Here is a 20,592-nt window from a genome sequence, read left to right as displayed (position 1 = left end):
TGACTTAGTATCTACTAATTATAACTTACTATCTAATAATTAGTACTTACTATCAACTAATTATGACTTAGTATCTACTAATTATAACTTACTATCTACTAATTAGCACTTACTATCTACTAATTAGTACTTACTATTTACTAATTATCACTTACTATCTAATAATTAGTACTTACTATCTACTAATTATGACTTAGTATCGACTAATTATAACTTACTATCTACTAATTAGCACTTACTATCTAATAATTAGTACTTACTATCTACTAATTATGACTTAGTATCTACTAATTAAGAGATAAAAATATTTCAGGTTTGGCACTACGACGCTTCCATAATAAACAGTATAATAGTAAACCAAACAAATAGTTGCTATAATAACTAAATGATTTATATAAGCTGGATTTGGCATTGTTCGTTAGTACGGTTAGGCAAAGTACCGTACCTACTCTGGTTAACGATTATTTTTTACTTTATAAACCTGAAAAATATCTAAACTAAAAAAGAATCGAAATCAAATCATATTAAATCGAGTTGTTTTAATGAAAAAAAAACTAGAATACTTCTTTAATGTTTTAGAAATTTGAAATTGTATTTTCTTGCTTTTGTTGTCTAGTATATTAATATGAATCTAATGAGCCCTGATAATGTATAACGCTAATAGTGAGTTGACTTTCAAAGAACCTGACCACTATTCCAAGAACTTGAAAGACAGAACATCATTTAATTGGGAAGACAAAGATTACAAACTATTAAATTACAAAACATGAAATTCTGAAATAGCATGTGTGCACATTTATTAAGAAGATTATTAGCAGTGGGAATGGTCAATACATACACTTAATAAATCTTATAAGTGTGCATGTATAACTGGTGTCATATGTGTGCCAATTTTGGTAAGATCCTACTTGAATTTTCAATACAGTTGAGAGACATGATATATTATTTCAAATATTAAATTTCACAATAAACACAAATTTGATGAACATGCAGAATAAATGTAATATTGCCTTATAAGCAAATGTCACAAAAGAAATGTTTCATTGAAAATTATTCGTATATGTATGCCTGCCCTGAATGTTGATTACAACCAGACAGCGTTGCCGTATGGATGTGACCGAATATTTTTTATAATATTGCAGTTAATTTATTCACTATTGGATATTTTTCGCATAATCGTGGACGATTTTTGTAGCACTGTACCAAGAACTTCTTATCAGGCTGTTCATTTCACCCTGTATAGCTTCTACTACATTTAGCTATTTTGGTTATATTCCATTAGGTTGTTGTTTGTAAATGTTCAAAAAGATTTTTGGCGCTTATTTGGACATGTGTATGACATATTGTAGAAATTACAACATTATGTTGTTCTTGAGATATTGATAAATTTTAAATTTGAGGTTCATCATATTGGTTATGGTCGACGCTGAGATTACTGTTAATGAACACATTGTTAGTGACAAAAGTCGGCCTGAACTTTCCTGCGGAGTGCAACAGACAATCGCCCAGTAGCGAGCCAAGATTTCTTAAAACTAAAATCTACCCCAAAATTAAATTTACACGGATCAATCAAAATGTAATGTTGATTTTAAAGTCAATGTAGGCATACGTTGATTTACAATATTTATCACAGATGTAATAATTTTGCGTCATGTACTGTTTACGAACCATCACATTTATTGGGCATGTTTGTTAAATTTGAATTTGTTGTGAAAATAAATAATTTGAATATCATACCATGTCTATCAACTGTATTTATGGAAAATTTCAGCATGATAGGTTTAATACTGACTCACATTATAGAATGTTTATACATGCACACTTAAATTATACTATTACTAGATATTGCTTATTCAAATATCGATAGCTGCTCTTACATGAAGTTCCATGAATACTGTCACAGTAATAAGGTGCCCATGGCAGATGAAAGGAGATAACAAAATATTACATGACAGATATAGTTGCATTTACTTCCCTTTAGTTAAAGTTAGGTAAAATAGATTATCTCTTTCCAATAAGTGAATTGAATATATTTCATAATGTATTTTATAGAAAGGTTTTAAGATCGGCGGAAACTGGTGGTCTTCGCCAACTCTATCGTGGACCTGAACTCAACCAGAACACGACATCGGGCATAGATGCTCAAATAAGGTCTTCCTTTGATGACAAGCGCCCCAGACCGTGTGACGTGCATTCCCGACCCTCGACTTCCAAATGGCGGTTGGGAGTTATAAGTACACCGACTTCACGATGAGCCCTATGCAAAGAGGACAGAGGTCACAGATCCCACCATCTTATATAAAGTATCAGAAAGGTGTTTGGTATAAATTGCTTGGCCTTTACACTTGATAATTGGCTGTTACTTTGTAATTAATCGGTGGATTAGTACAGACATGTGGAATAATTATGTCTCCCATTTTTTGCCTTCGCTGTCTGTCTGTCCGTCCGTCCGGTCGTCCGTCCGTCCGCCCGCATTAATCTTGTCCGCCCTTCACAGGTCAAACAACTGGTGGGATTTCAACAAAACTTTACATGAGTGATCAGGACCATCCCTAGTTGTGCACGATACCGGCAATTTCCGCTTGGCTGCACAAAATAGCCGCCAGAGTTTAAAATAGGAAAATATTGTCCGGCCCCCATTGCCATTTATTTATGGAAAGGATTCTTCGTCAAAACTAGTGTGACTAGACAGACCTATACAAATTTTAACATCACTTTTTACTTACTTTAAGATTTGTTTAAACCGTTTGTTTGCTTTTAGAAAAAAATATGATTGTCCCGCCCAGCGATGGATTTTGTTTCGTTCATTGTCGATATCCACTTTAAAATATCGCCAATTAAAGCACAATATATCGCAATATCACTTCGCATTGTTAAGTGCTGTATCGCATTGTCGCTATGTCACTTCGCGTTATACGATGTCACTTCGCGTTGTCGTGTGTTGACCCTGCAAATGCGACGGCGACATTATCAAACGACATGCGACCATTTCAAACGACGCACGACAGTGCGATTCGAATTTTCCTTATGTCATTTCGTATGTCGCGTGTCGTGAATTAGTTTGAGGGTCTACGCGCGACAATTTCAAATGACATGCCACAATCTCAAACGACGCTCGACAATGCGAAGCGACATTTTAGATAATATAGTATCGCATGTGGCCCGTCTACAGGTAAAAGGTAAAAAGTAGCCTCTTCTCCACCTGTTTCCAAAAAAGCGAAAGTGAGTTTTCTGACGAGCGTCATTTGAGATTGTCGCGTGTCGTTTGATAATGTCGCCGTCGCATTTGCAGGGTCGAAACACGACAACGCAAAGTGACATAGCGACAATGCGATATGACACTCGACAATGCGAAGCAACATCGCGATATATGGTGCTTTTATAGGTGACATTTTAAAGTGGATATGGCGACATTGTCTTTTGGGATTGTCGCCGTCGTTTGCGATTGTCGGGTGTTGCTTCGTCATATCGCTTTGTCATTTTGCGTTGCCGTGTGTCGACTATGGAAATGCGACGGCGACATTATGAATGACCCTAACAGGATTCCGTAGTTATCCAAGGCGACAGCAGTTTCTATACTAGTTTTGGTTGTTTTAATGTTGCCCATAAGCCTATGTGTCATTTTTTCTATTATCAAAAACAAATAATGTAATCATTTGAAAATTTCAACCTATATGATAATGTTACAAAATGGAACGAAGAGTAACAATAACTAGAAAATAACCCAAGTAGACATACATTGCAAGTTGTAAGTGTACTTGAAATGTTGTTTTTCTTTTATTCTGATAGCAAATGATGATATCTTCCAAAAACATACAATAAGCTGTGTTTTATAATTTCATTTAGAATCAAAGCACAAACCCATTTTTACGGTTATGACTTGTGAAATCTGATCCTATTCATCACATGATTTTTGACCATGTGCATTTACGATGATATCCTACATCTGTCTATCACATCTGTCATGTTTCGTGGATTAAATGATTTAAATGTTACATATTTAACTGTCTGCTTGTTCCATTTTGACATATACATGTAATAATTCCCATGAAATAACTTCCGCTTAAAACGTATGTTGCAAACAACTAAATTTTCTTAGTGTCATAGTCACTCTGGTGATGCCCAACGAGTCTCCCATCGTGGTGAACTTAAAAAAGAGGAAATAAAATGACGGCCATTCTATTTCATTTTTATGACCAGATTTAAAACAGTTAAAAAGTACTGTCTCCTATGTAACAGAACAAATTTCTTAGTAACGTGGTACATTTTCATTAACATTATGAATAATTCCCAGTGGCCTATGGGAAATTATCATTACAAACAAGTAAGCGGTTATGATATTATATATTCAAATACTATACTAAGATAAATGTGGTTCAGTTAATTATTTTTGTGCACAAAGCTATATCTGATAAATAATATAATTGCTATATATAATTTAGATAATTATCTGTTACATTATGGTGTTTTCATTCCCAATGGTAGTTTGATAGACTTGTTGCATGGAATTTCTATGTAATAGGTGTCACGATAGCTCACATGGTTAAAACACTGACTGTCACACCTGAGGTTCCGGGTTCGATCCTTGGTAACATTCTTGAGGTATTTCAGAGACACTTTCAGTGTTTCCCATCTACCTAGAGGTATACGGGTATGAAAATCCTAGTATATATAGTGCTATACACTTGGCCCGTACAACAACCAAGAGGTCTATTCAATAAGAGCTAGGGACTGGTTCCCAAATTCCGCTGTCTCTGGAGTTTCCTGAGGTAAGGACTTACACTTTATAAAGTTATCCGTGACCACCTGGTCTAATGAAATTCAATTCAATTCAACTCAATTCAAATATGATATACATGTATTGTTTATAACTAATAAACATTCCTGCAAAACAACTATTCTGCACCTAGTTCTTGTCGGTTTGACGAAAATTTCACGCCTGCCCGATTCGCTTTCAGTAAAATAAACTTACAAATTTTTTCCATTCTCATTTTTTATGACAGCAAAATGATCTGAGTTTTACAGAAATATTACAATAATTATTAGGAATAATTTGCATTCAAGACAACTCCTCAAGAAGAAAAAATGAGAAATTTGTATTGAAGCAGTGATCGATAAACAGAAAATATCCTGCCTCTGGTGAACAAAATTGTGTTAATAGCAAAGTTCATGACATTACAGGGGGGGGGGGGGGTCGAACGTTTTATAGTCAAAATAAATGAATATATTTCATAGTAAGAAGAAAAAAGAAAGTTATTGAGGTATTTCTTACTTCAAATGCCACCGGCAACCTGACCACTTATAAAAAGAAATCAGTAACAAATGTTTTTGTATAGCACCAACATGTTTATTATTTATAGCAAATTACTGAACGTCGGTGGTTCTACTCAGGTGCCCGTTCGTGCCTGAAATAATGCACGGAAGGGCACCTGAGGTCTTCCTCCACCAGTAAAACTGGAACGTCGCGATATGACCTATACTGTGTCGATGTGACGTAAAACCCAAAACAAACAAACAAAATTTATAGCAGAACTAATTGTCCGAAAACATTTTGCCATCTACGTATATAGCATATATCTACAATATCTCCGTATTTCGTACTTTACGCATGATAATTGTTTCGATAAACTACTTCTACGAATTTTGTTTCCTTACGACGAATTTTCATGACCGAGTGATAAGTGTTCTCTCTGCATTTGCAATTAGTTACAGGTATGGTATGATATGGTAAATAATGAAACAACACTTAAGTGTATAATGCTTAAATACATGTAGTATGGTCATAACATTCAAAAATGGATACACGAACAGTTTTGACTAGGGACGAAGTTTTCCATGCTCTGATAGAAAGAAATATTTAATTAACTCTTTGGACGACTATCTAAATCGACATGTATTTCCTTTTTCAGTAAAATAATTGTGGTGTTTTTTTTTCAAAGGTTATTTAGAGACAAAGCTTCATACTGAAGATTGTGGAATGTTTGTGAACCCCCTATTTAATGAAGGATCTGTTGGACAGACACGTGGTTGAGCATATAACATGTATAAGCCTTCTGTTTGTGTTTCCTAATTGTCGAAAATCTTGCCTGAGTGTAGTCCTAAGCCCGTAGAATAGAATAGAATAGAATAATTTTATTTCACCAATCAAGGGTCATACTATATGACATACCCTTAGGAAAAGGAAAGGCATTTAACTTGTAGTTATATTGCAGTTATTTAGCAGTTTTTTCAAATAAATGCCTTTTTTACAATTTTTTGCCCTTCATCTTAATTTGTAGGATTCCATTTAAACAGCAGTTCTTAAAAAACTGGTAAAAACTTGTTGTTAAAAAACTTGTGTCCAGCATTTTTTACCAGTTTTTCAACATTTAAAAATAAATGGTGATGTTAAACAATACTTACATTACCATTTTTTACAAGTTATTTTCTTGAACCATTTTTTTAAGCTAAAAGATTGTGACAGAAGCTGCAGTTTTTACAAGTTTTATTTAAATGCTTTTAGGAAAATATAATTCATGCACACTAATATTCACTTAATACCTTGTAGTGCATCATAGCAATATTGTATGTGTACAACTTGTATATATAATTTAGCATATTATAACTATCAAAAGTACATCAAAAGTACATGTACATGTAAGGTACATCACATAACAAATAAAGTTACAAAATTTAGTTAAAATGTTTTAAAACTGATAAATTTTGTTAATGGATGATGTCAGTTGAAATCTAGTCAAACTTTATGGTATTTACATTTTTTGTGAAAATTTGTTTAATCTTGTCAAACTTTGTATTATTTACATTTTTTGTGCACAATAAGTTACAAAGCAACAGATAAGGAGCTTGAATGCGTTTTTACATATTTAAAATTAATAAATATGCATTGAAATATATGGTAACGGGATCTGGCTTTTAGACCTCACCGGTGTGGGGTGTAAATTTACTTTCAAACTGAGTCATGCCGTCCAGAGGCAGCAAAAGAAATCACATGAACAAACCCTGTCGTCTTCTCTTTTTTTTTTTAAAACTCATGAGCCAGATAGTTTGTCTGTACAATGTGAAGGTTGTAGTTTACAATGCCTGCGACAGAGTTGAAACTCAGACACTAGCTGTTGTATTTTATAAATTATACTGCTTGCGGTAACGTAATTTCAAACCAAAACAAAATTTCTACAGCATTCTTTTCTTCAATTTTCTTTCAAAAGGAAGCTTTGCAAAATACTATACAATAGTATATAACTTTGATTTCAAAATTACTGTTAGCTGTTTTAGTACCGCGAAAATAGGAACTTTCACTGTAAATGAAAGAAAGCATGTTTGACAGACAAGTTAAATGGTATGAAAAGACATTATGAAGTCCTACATATTATTATTATTATTGTAAAACAAAATTTTTTTTTTTTGTGTCTTGAGAGTGACTCACTCTTTCCAAAAAAACAATAGGGAGTAAAGACACTAGCTCTAAAATTTATCTGTTGCTCTATAGTTAAATCTAGTCAGCATTAGACATCAGCATGTATTAATATAAAATTTCTGATATTTGGAGGATCAGATTGAGAATAGATATCTTATTTATGGCAATTGTTCAAAAATAATTATGTCCCCTCATTTTCTCATTATGTACACTTAAAACGATTCTTTATAGCTGACATATGCATGAATCACTTATGTCCACTTTTAACAGTTCTTGTATATCTTGTTTTTTTTGTTTTGTTTAAGCTAGACTTTAAAGCCCCATGTATTTCTTAAGAATTCTGTATCGAAAGGGTTTTACCTCTTGACACCAAATGTCAAAATATTTAGCCTTTGTATATTGTTTTTTACTAATAAACCCCAGTCGTTTCTGTATCGTTAGTACCTTCAGTACTTTGATTATGGAAATTTGATAGTCTGCAATATAACGTAAATGATGTACACTAGACAGCTAGGCCTTTAGAATATAAAAGATATCACCATCAAAGAAGAAATAAAATAACTTTTTTAAAATGTTATCCAATCTTTTAATGCTTTTAAAATGTAAGCACTATTTGGTGTAACGTCTTGTAGGCGTTACAAGAATTATGTGGTGTTTTTCAACATTTTGACCATTTTAGAAGAGAAATACTATGATTTCTTTTTCGTTTTTGTTCATAACAATGTCATTGGATAAGATTTTTGTACTTAACATTTTTGCTCATTACAAACGCATATATGGCCTTTAATCTCAAAGTTCAAAAGATCCAGAGGCTTATTGTGAGATTTTTGACAGTTCAATATGTCAGTTGTTCGTCTTAACAATTTCTAATGTTAATTTTGAGTTAAATACATTAAAAAGTGTCCAAAACTTTAAGTCCACACAGTAATCAAACTGGTTGCCTAATGAAACTAAAAGGGCAATGCTTTTGAGTTCATGAAAAGTTAGGGGATTTGGTGATTTGTAAGAAATCTATGTACATACATATGTGTCAATGTAATAGAAATTCCATGTACATGTACATTTATTTTCAGATGCGAACAGTTGTTAACAGTATTATATTAGCTCAAATAAATGCAACAGTTTTTTGAAAGTTTTTTTGCAGTTATTTATGAGGTCATATAAAGGCTTCAGTAGTTTTTTGAAAGTTTTTTAATGATGTCATATAAATGGTTGAAAATGCAAACACAATTTTTTGGCAGTTATTTATGAGGTCATATAAATGGTTGGAAATGCTATCTCCATATTTGGAGGCAGTTTTATGATGTCATCTCATTTACATATTTCGGCTGATTTCAATGCTTTTTCAATGCTAAATAACTGCATTTTAAATGCATTTTAACTGCATTTTAAATGCTTTCTACATAATCACATTTGTCAAGGAAAACTGCTTAATAAATGGTTAAAACTGGTCAGAAAAACAATGCTAAATAACTGCAAGTTAAATGCCTTTCCTTTTCCTAATGGTATATAATTACAAGCATAAAACACAAGGCATGAAACAAAATATATCAACCAACAAATTGTGTATTGTATGGTAGAAATGAAGACAATAAAGTAACTAAGGCTTAATTCGTATTATTGGAAAAACAAATAACACAGACATAGTAATGTTAAAATAAGAAGTAAATAAATAAAACAGTATTAAAAAAAAAACAAAAAAACACACTAATTACTCATTCGATATTCAAGTACAATAATATACATTCAATGGTCTGACAAATTTTTATTACTAATAGTACTACCTAACAAGATTTCTTTTATTATAAATTTCGAGTAGGTATTTAGAAAAGACATTCAAGACTCTAGGGTCTTCCGAGGACATTAACCAAACAAATTTCTGCTTATTATTCAACATACAAAAGTTCTTATTTGATATTTCAATTTGTCTAAATAGTAGTTCTCTATTACTATCAAAATTATGTACAACACATGGAAAAATGAATTTCATCTTCTACAAGATTGGAAGAGCAACAGTTACAATACCTTTGATTTACTGGGATCTTTTTATATCTGCCTGTTTCTATATTCAATCTGTGTGCACTTACTCTAAACTTGGTGAAGAAAGTTCTTATATCTTTGTCCTTAATATGTCTAAAGTACACTTCTCTACAAAACCTTTGTTTAAACAAAGAGTATGTTCTAAGTTTCCCTTCAGTACCTAAGATATTCAAACACCAGTTGTGTTGGTACATTTTCATTAACTTGAGTTTAACATATGTATAACAACGATGTAGTATGATATTCAACAGCAAAGGGCATTATTATTTAACTGCACATTCCATCAGTTAGCCAGACATTGAGAGAGAAAACAATACATTAAAATTTATATAGCGATTTAATATGAAATTTTATATAATTAAACAAGAGGTTTTACATTTATTTCACTATTCAACCTAAAATCCGTCATAACTCTATATCGTACAATTTCACCTCGCTTATAAAGGTATCGAACCTCTCTATACGTCCGCCTCCATTTTACAAGAAGTGGCTTACGTGAAATAAGAATCCCTAAAGAAAATCCAACACGGCAAAATTGAAATGTTGCAGGCTCGGTTTGATTAAGCCTGTTCATGAACGGTACTGTCAAGTGAAAGCTACGTCCACGCCCCCTAGCACCGGCTTAAGCATAATTCAACATTTAACATGAACTGGTACAATTTTCAAACATTCGCAGATGTGTTTATATGGCGGTTATCATGGAACATTCAATGTGATATGTGCCATTCCATGAAAAGCGGCATATGTTCCCCAAGTAAAAAAATACGTGTGCCCTAAATGAGAAAACAATAGGCGGAACTAAATAAAATTGAATTTTGAAAAGGTATCAGAGGTTTTGAGGCTGCATATCACAGAATATTTACATATATATATCGGTACCCACTACAAAATATTTAGAACACAAACATAAACATTGCACATGTCCTTTTTAAAAAAAACTTATTTTATCTATGTCCCTAAAATCCCAAGATTTATATATCGATCAATTATAAAGTTACTGATAAAATCATGCAAAAACTATATCAGTAAATAAAGTTAAATATACCAGGTGTAGTACTTCCTCATTCACGTAGTGAAAAACGTATATTTCTCATATGTTAACTTCCTTTTTGCGTTCAGGAATATTTGATTCATACAGGAAACAAGATTACAGAATGTTGGTTTCTGTTTTAATTGTAATGGAAATTATCGTTACTGGTAAGTGCTTCAAACTTATTTATATAATTAAGTTTCAATTCATTACATATTGTGACATTAAGTTTACGTATAATTTTGAAAGTGTATTAAGATAAAATATTTGTGGTTTTATTTCACATGTGCATTGGTAAGTCGTTTGTGTTGATGTGTGTTTCTATTAAAATGACGATGAGATTTCACTGCTATGACACATTTGCACATAATTTGCTATTCAGTATCGACCATTTAATTTTGTTTTGTTTCGTTTAACGGCATATTAACACAAATGAGGTCATATTACGACGAAAGTATGGTAACTGATTTGATACACTTTGCGCGTTGCGTTGTCGATAGAGACTCGTTATCGCCTTTTCGTCTTGTCGCTAGCATAATGCGCCAAACATGGCGTTGTCGCACTGTCGTCTTGTCGTCCTGTCTCTAGCGAAACACGCCAAAATGCGCGTTGTCGTGCGGCGGGATGTCGCCTGTCACTTGGCCTTTTGCCAATCCTTCGATTTGTGCCGAGCGACAATATCAAATTGCGACAACTCGCCGCACGACAACGAACCGTTTGGCGTCCATCGTTTGCGACAGGACGACAAGACGAATGTCCGACAACGCCATGTTTGGCGCATTATGCTAGCGACAATACGACGCACAAAAGCGTTCCAAATCAGCCACCATACGAAAGCGACCATACAACATAATAATATAATAGGTTTTAAGTTTTATCAATATCAACTTAATTTCATTATTTTAATATTTAAGCTATATTAAAAAAGTGTTATTTACCTCATTATTGTTTTTTTCCATTACTTTCTTTTTTTACAACGGTTGTATACTTTTGATTATTTTTTTAGCATATGCTTAATGTGTCCGGATTTTATAAGCTTAACAATTTATCTTTTCATTTTACAATTTTCATAGAACAAACGTTTTAAGTCCTGTTATATCCTACTCCTGACATAAGCTCTGTGACAGAAATTTTATTCTGAATTTCAACTTGTAATGTTTACTTAAATTACACTGCAATGGACCTTTAACAGATCTTTTCCAAATTGCTCACTGGCTATCTGATTGCTACACACACATGGGTATTACTTGTTTAACGCAATAGAGCAGCACATTTTATTGTGCTTTATACTGTTTATGAGCGGTTGCCCTACACTTTTCCACTTTTAAAACTGGAAAACCCCTTTGACGTACATGAAGTACATAATCTATTTATATATCGTGGAGAAAAAAAACAAGAGTATTCGAATAATACGGTAATCCGTTAGGGCCATCATGGTTATACTTTATAATCAATATGGCGGCAATTAGACAATGCGATAGTGTGATGACGACAATACGATAGTGCGATGATGACAATGCGATAGTGCGATAGCAACAGTGCGATAACGCGATGACGACAGTACTATAATGCGAGAGTGCGATGGCGACAGTGCGATTACGAGATAGCGAAAATACAATAGTGCGATTATACTATCGCTTTATCGCCATCGCGGTATCGTACTGTCGCCATCGCATTATCATATTGTCGTCATCAAGTTACCGCAGTGTCACGTTGTCGTCATCGCACTATCGTATGTGTCGCCATCGTGTTATCGCATTGCCAAATATCGCCTTCCCGTACACGAGCTAACATCCTAATAGTGGGGCACTAAACTGCTGACGAATTAGCTGACAATATAGGTTACGATATGGAAAAATAATTTTTCTTTTGTCAATAGACATTTTTCTTCTTCTCCCTATCTTTTTTCTTATTGTATACTGAAAAAGTCTAAATGAAATTATAAATTAATAAAAAAATAAGTTTTCATTTTAAAAGGTAGGGGAAATACTTAAAGAGTTATATTTAACATACATGGAAAAATGTAATAAATTGTGCGAAACTTTATTAAAAGTCGAATGATTTTTGATGAATATGGTGTTAGGTTGACATTTAAAAGATGTAAGAAAATGATAAAATAATTGTTACCTATACAAAAAGACAAAACGTATATATATTTATCTTTCCGATAAAAAGTCGAATATATTATTCGTCAAATTGACATAAAGTAGATGTCGTTATAAAGTCGAAGCGAAACCGCATTGACTTTATGTTTTAGGTAATATTTACAAAAAAAAAACTACTGAAAGGATATCAATTAAATTACAATATGTTCATGCTAAGTTCATGTTTAATGTACGTCTTTCAAGTCGAATCGATACTTTAATTCCGATTTTCTTTCTTATTAGCCGACAGATTTTGTTAAAATGTTGCTGAATTGTAGTAAATGACATTCTAAATGATTGTACTAACATGTACATCAGGGTATATAAAAGTCGTTTGCCGCATTTTCTTTCCAAAGTTTTTTTTATAAATCTTTAAACCCCCATAAAAGCGATGAATGTAATGCTTCATCCTTACCACGATTTTTTATTGTATCATATTTGTACTTCCTGTTTAATGTGTTATTACTCGATAATCAATGTTGCATACTAGAATAAATGTAAAACTATGACTAAGACAAGCTTTTTCGTATTTTAGATCAAATGTTTTGCCAAGTATTGAAGATCAGGCACAAAACCTGTTAATTTGATTAGTTTACTATGTTATTCGGATATTCTTCAATTCGGATATGTTTTGAAACTAGGGTCTGAAAATGATAAATAATTTTTGTAACGCCTCACATGTTCAATTTGCATAAGTTTATGTGTGATATAGTATATAGCAGAGCATAAAAGTCATATTGATATCTTTCACTCGATTTTTAGATTGTACGTTTCACAACGAAAAACAAAAAACAACACATGCAATAATTTTTTTTTCTATAACCGTGATTCTTAAATGATCATGAATAAACAATATGTTTTGTTTGACATTATACCTAAAATTTGATTTTTATTGTTTTTTTTTTTTTTGTTTTTTTTAGTTTTATTTTTTTTTACTTAAATACGTAAGAAATACCAACAACTTTTAGAAATTTGCTTTCAAAGATTTCGCTTTTAGTGGCTATATATTGGCTGATTTGAAATTTGTAAATGCATATGAAAATTCAATATGAATGTTCGAGGAGCATCTTTAGCATTTAGCAATACATGTTTATCTTTTTATTGGAAAAGATTACCCCGTATTTTAGGCGGCGTCTACACCTAGTCAAGTATTGAATGCCAGTATCATATTTGCTTGCCTTGCATAATGTAGACACCCTACCTGAAATCATTGTTAATGATAAAATTTGTGTTATCTAATAAGTAATTATTTGTGAGCAAATTAGAACACGTTCTAGTTTTCTTCAACATTTTGGCTGTCAAGATGCTGATAACAACGGTTTGACACATTACACGTGCTCCGAAGGTGTGATAGTGACATTATAATTATTTTCTGACTTTTTTGTTGATTCAGTGTACATGACCTGTAAATTTCGTTAGAGTATGAATATCATCAGACCTGATGTGCAGTTAACATATGACAATATTCTAATGGTACTATCTGTTTTCATAGAAAAAAACTTTTATCCCGTCTATCAGTAACCTAAAAAAATCCACCAAATAAAATGGTAAAAAAATATGTCAATGTCTTCCTCTTCAAGTACAGAAGAACAAAACAAATCGTCTGTGTTTTAAAGTAATAAATATGGATTTTAAATGATCTTGTTTAGTGAATAACTTTCACCAATTAAAGAACTTGAATCAATTTATAAGCCTAAATTATTTTTTTCTCACATTTTGTTTTTCAATTTTTTTTAAATGTATACATTTCATTAAATCCAATGTTTTAGTTAAATGCATATTTTTACACCTTTTTGTTCCGAATTTTATAGAAACAGTGATAGTTTTAAAATAGACAAAGGTATAAATTCTGGGCAATCTTAATAAGACCTTCAAATAAAAATTGTGTCTGATTATATGTTAAGAGCTTATCTAAATGTGACATGTACAAAAATTAACTAGGTTCGTATGTTATCGTTGTGTAATATAATATACTCTCTTCGTGGATTTAACTCGGTTTATTTTGTCTCTTTGATACCAGTTTGATAGAATGCTTTAGAATGTAAACATATGCTTTCGCATTAAAATTTAAGTTATGTTTATTCACTGGTGTTCTGGTGATAACTGACCATCGGCCATTTAGGCAATGGTAAAATTATGAATATTTAGAACTGTAATCTTTAGTGTTTCAAAACTTAATTTCCCTGTCTTCTGTTCAACGTAATAAGAGCGCCTTAGTTGTAGGGAGAGATATGCAATTGTTTAAACATTCTTTCTTAAATATTAATTTGGGCTCAGTGGAAGAGCACATGTTTTAGTTTTGTGGAAAGCTGTATAAAAAAGGATTGCAAAACTCATAAGAAATTGAATTCACCAAACTAGCTATTAACATGATTAACATATCAATTCATGTCACGAAACCTGTGAATGGAAATCATTTTACTCGTCAAAATGACGTAATTTTCCCGGTTTAGTTGACACGCAACAATGTGTATTAAAGACTTAATATGTCATTGCATGAAAGGTTATAGGCGTATTTTATTCAAGTCTTGAAAAATTATAAAAAAGAATATCCTATGCATGCATACTGTTGCTGTTTCAAATTCACTATATGCAGACGAGTCTAACCCTTGTATTTACCTTGTTGCATGACAATTATCGGTATAAGTTAAGCAATAATTTGACAAAATAGTCTTTAATCGAATACTTTTACTATGTATTTTCTTATTTCGATATAACCTAGACATTTAATTGAAATATATTTGTATCGATATTTTAAATTTCATTCGAACACTTACAGGGAAACAGATGAGAAGAGATTTATTTCGATACTAAGAAATCCATACATATCGAAGAAGACAATTTCATTTTGGTCAAATCTTAATCATTTTTTTTACATTATTATTTTAATATAAAAAAGAAATGCGTGTTGATCGTTTCTGCTTCATTGTATTATAAAAAATGAAAACTTTTTTGTACCTCAGTGAATTCAGTGTGAAATTCTCTAACTCCCTCTGGTTCGTGTAAATTGTTGATTTGAGTAAATGATTCATAAAACAATACTGTTATATTCTATCACTTTATGTCACCATATGAATATATTTAATATAAGTTTCTCATACCTTATTTCGACATTTGATAAGTACGAATATAAATTGATACTTAAGGATTCATCCTAAGAGTACTAAGTATTAAAATCATTTGCCGACCAATAAATATATCCCATTGTTCAAATTAAAATGTCTTCTTAATTGTATAGTCAGGCAAATTTTGCCATTTATATATTGAGTCGAACACTTAATAAATAAGAGATTGGAACGAAGTGCGCATGAGTTAATAAAATGTAGTTGCCCCGCCTATAGCCTAATTAATTCGGCGTAAACGGTTTGACCCATTTTACATACTTTTTTTTTCTTACTGTCAAACCGTTACGCCTAATTTTATCTTTCATTTTTACGCACGGAAAATCTACCGGCAACACTATCGATAGTTCGGACTGATTTTTACTGCTTAAACCTGAAAGTAACTTCAATGTCCTCTAAAAATCAATAAATACTGACTTCTTTTATACAAGCATATTTATATGACAATTAAGAACGTAAAAGAAATATTGAAGGAAACTATTTGAAATACACTTCAAATTATTCAGTATTTGTACAAATAATATTTCAAGAGTTCTTTTTCACCGATTGCCGATATATAATACCATATTAAACATACTGATAGGTTAAATGTCTTCTTGACATACTTTATTAAGTTACTAAAAAGGAACTTTATTGTGATCCAGCCATATGCTGTGTAACTATAAGGGAAGGGTCACATATTTTAATTGAAATAAATTTTAAGTAGAAGATATTAAAAAAAATCATTGAGAAGATCAGAATTTTCAAATGAACAGATTAAGAGACTTATACATGTATAAAGTGTATGTCTTGTTGTTTCATACTGTTTTGGTGACACTTTTGTTTGTGTCCCTTGTTGTTTTCTCGTCTAGTTATGGTAAGTATCTTCCCTTTGCCCCTAGTTTTATTTCTTTATTTCACCCCCTCCCCCTTCCCCGAATTTCCTATCCCTTTCACATGTGCCTGTTTACTTAGTGGTCCTATTAATTATTCATTTATTTATTTTCTTTGATTTTGATTTCCTTGTCGTTCACTATTATTTCTTCATATGTATCATTTTAGTGATAAGCCTTACCGTGCTCTCCCTTGCGCCCTGTCCTGTTTTTGTTTAGGATTCTCCTGGGCTTCTTGCCAATGGTCCTTAATCCTGGGTCGTGTGGGGGTTGCGTTCATTGAACGCCGCCTTTCCTTGTTCATCTTGTTTATCATATTTTATACATGTAAACCGGACCGTAACAAACAGATAATGATTATCAATACAAGGTTCGGCAAGCAAGCAAAGAAATCTAAAGAAAACAGAAAAAACTTATCCACCCATCCACCTTCCAAAAAAAAAAACCCCACCAAAAAACGCCTGAATCTGCAAAACCGAAACCTAAATACAAAGGAGTGCCAAAGACGGCCCTGATAAGTGCAAGTGCTTCCTTGATCCGGTTTAAACAGAATTCATCACTTAAACATAATAATGCTGAAATTTTGAATTAACACCCACAGATGTGTACAAAATACTGCGGTTATCATGGAACTTTCAATTTGACACATTTGAGGTGCCGTTCAATGAAAAGCGGGAACTAAATACCATGGTATTATAAACGGGTTACCCGGTATCAGAGGTTTTGGTGTCGTTTTGCAACAGTCGTTCTAACAGACGACTACAGTCATTAAAAAAGACTATTTCTCCCACCTGTCTTTCATTGTTATGTTATTCTACGTCTTAATTACGGTCACTAAATTCCCGCTTGCTGCGTTTTTATCATAAATGCGACAATTGCATTTTACTGAGGACTGCAATTTCTTAACTGGAGAAAAGGCCAGTCTGAGAATCCATATTATAGTTTGAAATTTTAAGATTTTTTTTCAGAATTTTAAAGTTATTTTTGGTTGTTTTGAACTTCTTCCCCTACACAACTGTCTTCAATATTGTTTTTAAGATAATATACTAGGAATTGATATGGAGTGTAATTTTGTACAAATTGAAATTCTTCTATAATTATAATTCATTAAGATGTACCTACAATTACATCGTATTTTCATATGTGGGAAATAATGGCAGAGTTATAAAATAAAAAAGGCAGTTTAGAAATTTTACCTTATGATCACAGATGTTGAAAAATCCAACTTTATAATTTCTAATTTGACAATTTAAACGGACTTAAATGCAGTATGATCTGACGTCGGACATCATAAACTATTTAATTTCTAAGTAAGGTTATCAGAATTTCCTTTTAACATTTTATTTTTAATGCTGAAATATTCGTGTGTGAATATAAGAGTTATTCCTGCAATAAATTCACATCAATAACATAAACAAATTGTATGATAAAGCTTGACAAATACAATCGATTGCCGCCGATACCTGTGTTACACCATGAAAATTTAACAATTTTACCATGACACCGCTTGCGTCATTCCTTCTTTATTTCCAATATGGCCGCTTTCAATAATTTTCAACGATTTAAAGAAATAAAGTGGAATATTTTGACTACTGTTCGACTTTGAAGTATGATAATTTGGAACCTTGCATAAAAAAACGGTTTTCTTTTTCTTTCTTTGTAGGCCGTTTCTTTGAAACTTTTCTAGTTTTCGCCCTCAACAACTTCTAATTGGGAAGCGTCCGTGCATAAAAATGCAGTTCGTTGTTGGACTTGGAAAAAGACAGCGCCCGTCCAAAATTATCTCGGTGTCTCATTGACAAGTCTAATTAGTTGGACTACCCCGCCTAGGGCGACGACACATTGGTAAAATTCTAGTCAACGTTTCTTCATAAAATACCGCGTTTTATGGTCGTTCTGTTTATAATTCCATGGAGAAAATATCTACAAACACAAACATTTTGGTGTTTTAGAACGAACATATATAAATCACCAAAAGGGCTATGTTTATTTTTAAACAACTATCAATTACATGTACATGAAATGCACAAAGTTATACGTACGCACACGAAAGAAAAAAAGTTTCATTCCTGTGCTCACACTTTTTACGGGTTATTTCAGTATATTTAAATAGTGTCCTCGATCGCTCGGTGGCATATAGTTTTTCAGAGAAGGGCTAAGGTTTTATGTAGATCGGTAGGAAGTTATCAGTAGCAGTGAATAAACCGGTAGGAAGTTAACGGTAGCAGTGAATATACCGGTAAGAAATTAGCAGTAGCAGTGAATAGACCTGTAGGAAGTTAGCAGTAAAAGTGCATAGACCGATAAGAAGTTAGCAGTAGCAGTGAATATACCGGTAGGAAGTTTACAGTGAATACACCGGTAGGAAGTTAGCAGTAGCAGTGAATAGACCGGTAGGAAGTTAGCAGAAGCAGTGAATAGACCGGTAGGAAGTTAGCAGTAGCAGTGCATAGACCGTTAAGAAGTTAGCTATAGCAGTGAGCAGTAGCAAAATAATAAAACGTGAATTTTGCAGTAACAGTAGCTCAAAAATAGCAGTAGCACACCCACAGCAGTATGAAAGGGTATTAACGCAAAAAATACATCTTGCCTCCTTACGTACATTGTGCTTTCTGACTTACATTTTGCAATATGACATGCACACAATTAATTCTGGCTTGCACATCTTGCATTATGACTGGCACATTTCGCTTTAAAGCAGCTGACCTCCAGAAGATAGCAGAAAAACTGCCGTCTTGCTAATATTTCAAAATCCCCCCAAAAACATTATATAGTTGAAAGAAATCGAAATGACACTTCAAAATGTTTATATTTTAACATTATTGCTTTGAAAACAAACAGTTCGCTTTTCCACCAACGGGAAATACCTTCTTTTATTATACCACGGAATTCTTTCATCCGGGTTTTTTTTCTAGTATCACGTGATCGTACAGGACAATATCGCGACCTGTGCTCCGGAATGCACGGAAACCGGGATTTTATCAAACATATAGGGATACGAATAACTGCATCTGTTTTGATATTTGTAGTAATTCATGGCACTAAAAATTATAATTGATTAATTATTTCATATTTATATGATGACCAATTTATCGATTTCACCTTTGGCTTGAAATGTGATAGGGGCCTACTTAATGACGAAAATTGATAAACGATCCCGGGCATACCGGATACCGGGATTTTTCCGGATCACTGTTGTGACACGTGACCGCGTTAAATGAATTATCTTCTCCTTTTTATATTGGCTACTGCGTTAGTAACCGCAATACGGACTTTACCGAGAATATAACTGTTAGCATAATTTGGGTGTCACATATTATTACACCAGATGTCGCGTCGTATTTTGCTTGCTGCATTCGGCGTTTGGCTATGCGTCATTTAACCTTATGACATTCATCATTCAAGCTGAGTAAATAGACCCAAAGGTGAAGTTATTGGATTAATATACCAGATCAACACATGAATAATATTTGATCGTTAAATAACGATATCAACATACAATTAAGCAAGACGCACACAACAGAAAGCATAATGTGCATGTAAGAATGCAAGATGCACAAGTCAGAGTGCAAGATGTACAAGTCAGCATGCAAGATGTACAAGTCAGAATGCAAGATGTACAAGGTAGAAAGCAAGATGTAACGTAAGAAAGCAAGATGTAATTTTGCGTTAATACCCTTCCATGCAGCAGAAGTACAGCAGTGGCAGTAACAATGTTGCAGTAGTATCTGAATGATATTTCAGCCTTTGTTATAACGTACAATATTAGTTTTCGTTTGTAATCAGTTTAAGTTCATTTCCATAAAATGTTAAAAAATATGTCATCTTGTAATTGTTTAAAACATTTGGTCGGTAATAATCCCTTTGTAGTTTTAGAAGTCAGATAGGACAGGTAGGTAGTCTCGGTGAATCGCTCAGAATAACAAAGTCTTGTAATTCTTATGTTGTTTCATACATAAAATGAGAAAGA

This window comes from Ruditapes philippinarum, unplaced genomic scaffold (genome assembly GCF_026571515.1).
Source record: "Ruditapes philippinarum isolate M1 unplaced genomic scaffold, ASM2657151v2 ctg701_1_1_1_1, whole genome shotgun sequence".
Lineage (NCBI taxonomy): Eukaryota > Metazoa > Mollusca > Bivalvia > Venerida > Veneridae > Ruditapes > Ruditapes philippinarum.
The sequence above is the reverse complement of the archived record's forward strand: the minus strand, read 5'-3'. Positions refer to the sequence as shown.